Source organism: Rhincodon typus, chromosome 12 (genome assembly GCF_021869965.1).
Source record: "Rhincodon typus isolate 14 chromosome 12, sRhiTyp1.1, whole genome shotgun sequence".
Classification (NCBI taxonomy): domain Eukaryota; kingdom Metazoa; phylum Chordata; class Chondrichthyes; order Orectolobiformes; family Rhincodontidae; genus Rhincodon; species Rhincodon typus.
This window is the reverse complement of record NC_063343.1, coordinates 64457892-64462700: the sequence shown is the minus strand read 5'-3', so window position 1 is coordinate 64462700 and position 4809 is coordinate 64457892.

Genomic DNA, 4809 nt, shown 5'->3' with positions numbered 1-4809 from the left:
CTGTGGGGCTGGAGTCACATGTAGGCCAGACCAGGTAAGAATGACAGGTTTCCTTTTTTAAGATAAAATATGATCACCTGGATTTAGCAACTTAGTAACAGGAGTCCATTCAGCCCCTCATTTTTGTTTCTGCCCTTCAATTAGATTGTAGCTGATCTGTATCTTCATTTTATTGGTCAGTGCATTGAGTATAGGAGTTGGGAGGTCATGCTGCAGCTGTACATTATTGAACCAGATGCGTTTTCATGATAACTGACATTGTATTCATAGCTGTTGTTAGACTCCCCATTGCTCTGTGGCACTTAGAGAAATAATCGTCAGGCCAATCTGGAATAGAGGGTCAAGAACTCCTCACTGTCACCTCGAAACTTTCTTGGTCATCTCCTTTCTCCTCACAAGAGCTTCAGTCTCATGTCAGTCTGCAGATCCCTCTGCTGCTTCCCAGCTCATCTACCTGATCAGTCAGCCTTCAGAGTCTAGCTCATTCCCATCTCCCTGATCACCAATTCTGATGAATCATTTATGGCCTCCAATTAACCACTGACAGGAATAGAAACAGGATACAGAAAGGAACCTTTCCCCCTGATAGAGGGATCAATGACCAGGGAGTATAGATTTAAGGTCAGGAGCAGAGGGTTTAGAGGAGATGTGAGGAAAATTTTGTTCAGCCAGGGGGTGGGAATCTGGAACTCTCTACTTGGAAGCATGGGAGAGGCAGAAAACCTCGTTACATTCAAGAATTATTTAGACATGCACTTACATGCTTATGCATACAAGGCTATGGGCCAGGTTCTGGGAAATGGGATTAGATCAAGAGAGACATAGATAAGGTAGATAGCCAACAACTTTTCCCCAGAGTAGGGGAGACTAAAACTAGAGAGCATAGATTTGAGGTGAGAGGGGAGAGATACAAAAGTTGTCCAGAGGGTCAATTTTTTTTCACACGGAGGGTGGTAAGTCTCTGCAACGGGCTGCCATAGGTAGTGGTGGAATGGATGACAATTTCATCATTTAAGAAACATTTGGACAGGTACATGGATGGGATAGGTATGGAGGGATATGGACCAAATGCAGGCAAATGGGACTAGATTAATTGTGAAAACTGGGTGGCATGGGCAAGTTGGGCTGAAGGGCCTGTTTCCATGCTGTAGACCTCTATGACTTTAATACTTAGGTGCATGTTTTTGACGAGCACAGACTTGATGGGCAGAATAGTCTTTGTCTGTGCTGTAGATTTCCATGTCTCGATGACCACAAAACATCCCAAATGTTCTTTCCCTTTGTTCTCTGCAGATTTGCTTAAAATCTCTTAAATCCCTTCCAGTCCTGAGTCTTTACCTCGGCCTCTCTCTCTTTGGTCCTGCTGAGTGTTTCGAACATTTTTCTGCTTTTGATAGAGAAGGAACCTGTCCGTCCCCTGGATACTCTAATCAAACATGCATTGGTTTCAGGTCACTCCTGAAGTTGCCTCTTGGCAGATCTGCTCTCTCCTAGGACAGGAGAGATGTTTAAACTCCTGCCTTCTGCCTGATTGATTTTTGGCAAACAAGATACTGGCGTTAAAAAATAATTTAAAAACTAAACAGCGTTATGTATCAATAACACATTTGTAATAAGACTCCAACAACCCAGCACTATCTATCCTACTGTGACCTGCAGCCTGCCAAATATGCCCTAGAACCTTTCGCTTCCCAAACAAATGTTGGAGATAGAGAAAGGGAGAGAAAGAGAAAGATAAACAGAATAGAGAAACAGATGATGAAAAATAAAGATGTGTTAATAGTAAAGTCATCATAATCTGACTGCACCATTGGGCTTTCTCACCAGAGAGAGAGAGAGAGAGACAACTAGAGAACAGGCCATTCAGCCCATCGAGTCCACAGCAACCCTCCAAAGAACATCCCACCCAGACCCACCAGTACCCTATCCCTGTAACCCTGAGTTTTCCATGGCCAATCCACCTAACCTGCACACCCTCGGACTGTGGGAGGAAACCAGAGCAGCTGGAGGAAACACAGGGAGAACTGATGATGGTTTAACCTAAGGAGAGGGGTTGAGAAGGAGAGTCTTTCATGGTAGGCTCAGCTGCCACAGGAATTGGACTCATGCAGTTGATATCACACTGTTTTGCAAACCAGCCACCCAAGTTAACCAGTTTCCGCATTCGCATAGCACTCATCAGAGACAAATAAAAAATCCCAAATGGCTTTACAACCAATGCAGCATATTTTTGATATGCAGGTACTGTCACAATATAAGAAACACAGTAACCAATGTGTGCAGAGCAAGATCCAGCAAACCGCACTGGCTTGTTGGTTGAGGGATGAATATCAGCCAATACATGGCACAGGGAACTCCCTGCTATTATTTCTCAAAATAGTGCGGTGGGATGTGTTGGTCTCTCCCTGGATGTTCAGACAGGACCCACAGTTTTATAAAAATGATGGCAGCTCCAACACTGCTGCACTCCTCATGTATGGCCCCAGACGGCCGGCTGAGAATTTTGAACCCACGGCTTTAAGATACAGAGGTGTGAACATTGATCACTCAGCCATCTCAAAGGGCTAGAATAAGGTAAAGGGGCGGAAAGAAAGAACAGGAGAAATGAAATGTGAGCTGGGGAAAGGGCAAGAGGGGGTGAAGTGTGTGGGGGAGGGAGGTATGGCCCCCAATTTTGGGGGCAATCAGAGGCACTGATGGGGGTTAGCAGGGGACAGGGGTTGGCTGATGAAAGCCAGGCCCCCTACTCACCCCCTCCATCCCCAAGCAACGTGTGATGGCCTAAACAATGGCACCCATATCCTGGGAAGGATGTTGTGAAACCTGAAAGGGTTCAGAAAAGATTTACAAGGATGTTGCCAGGGTAGGGGGCTCTGAGCTATAGCAAGAGGCTGAATAGGCTGGGGCTATTTTCCCTGGGGCATCGGAAGCTGAAGGCGTCACCATATAGAGGTTTATAAAATCATGACAGGCATATAACTAGAGGGCATAGGTTTAAGGTGAGAGGAGAAAGATTTAAAAGGGACAGAAACAGAAGTTGCTGGAAAAGCTCAGCAGGTCTGGCAGCATCTGTGAAGGAAGAAACAGAGTTAATGTTTCGGATCCGGTGACCCTTCCTCAGAACTCATGGAGCTGCCAGACCTGCTGATCTTTTCTAGCAACTTTGTCTTTGTTCCTGATCCACAGCATCCGCAGTTCTTTCGCTTTTCATTAAGGTTTAAAAGGGGCTTGAGGAGAAACTTTTTCACGCAGAGGATGGTGCGTGTATGGAATGAGCTGCCAGAGGAAGTGGTGGAGTCTGGTACAATTATAACATTTGAAAGGCATCTGGATGGGTACATGAATAGGAAGGGTTTCGAGGGATATGGGCCAAATGGTGGCAAATGGGATTAGATTAATTTAGGATACCTGGTCGGCATGGACGAGTTGGACCGAAGAGCATATTTCCTTACTGTACATTTCTGTGACTCTGTGACTTCATAACGAAAGGAAAAGAGTAAGGGATTTCTCTCTGGTATTCAACATGCCTCGCTCTGTCTAGGGAGCCTATGATCTCTATGCCCTTGTTTACTACGATCTGCCTGTACTGCTTGCAAGACAAAGCTTTTCACTGTACTAAGGTACACGTGACAGCAATAAATCAAATCCAATCAAATCAATCAATAATCATCCATCAATCAACACCTGAAGAAAGCTGGCTGCTTAATTATTTCAAATTAATTTTGTGGTGAATCTCCAGCGCAAGTCAAAGAACCGAATACAACTGATGTTGTCTAGACAGATTTTAAGGACGTGTTTGAGAAAGGACCACATAAGAGGCTGGTTAGCAACACTGAGGCTCATGGAATAGGACAGTCAGTGTCTCATTGGACAAAAAAAAATTGGCTTAAGGACAGAAAACAGCGAGTCATGGTAAATGTTGTTTCTCGGACTGAAGGATGACACACAGTGGTGCTTTCAAAGACTAAGTGTTTGGACCTCTCGACCCAGATGACATATATAAGAGAATGTAAAACAACATTTCAAAACCTGTTGATTAATCAAACTTATGAGTATGAGAAAGAGTAAGGATGATATCAGTCAATTGCAATAGGTCATGGACTGGTCAACAGCACAGACAAACAATTTAATACCAAGTGTGAGGAGATGCATTTTGACAAAAGAGATGGGGAGAGGCAATATTGACTTCATAGCACAATTCTAGAGAGAGTGCAGGCACTGAGAGACCTGGGGGTTTAGGTGACAGGACACTAAGAGAGCTATTAGCGATGTGTATGGGATTTTGTTCTTCATAAATAGAGTAATTTAATATAAAAGAACGAAAGTGTTCCTCCCTCTGAGCCACAAGAACTGGGTTCAAGTTCCATCTGCTCTAGACATGTGTCATAACCTGTCTGAGCTGGTTGAAAAAAAAAATACCCGACAAAGCAGCGATATTATGCCTTCATTGGATCCTGGTTAGGCCACGACCCAGTGGGGAAAAACACAGTCACACTTGGAAAGGGATGTACTGGCCCTCCATTTTGAAGTGTACCTGAACGTCACTCTTCACCAATTTTACTCGTTTATCCTTCTGGGAAGGAGAGTATGCATCCAGTTCTAGTTAGAATCCCTACAGTGTGGAAAAAGGCTATTCACTGGTGAAGGAGCAGTGCTCAGAAAGCTTGTGATTGCAAATAAACCTGTTGAACCATAAGCTCATGTCATGTCATTTCTGACTTTGTCCACCCAACCTGCACACCCCTTTCAATCTAGCATGGCCAAACCACCCAACCTGCGCATCGCTCTCAATCTAGCATGGCCAATCCA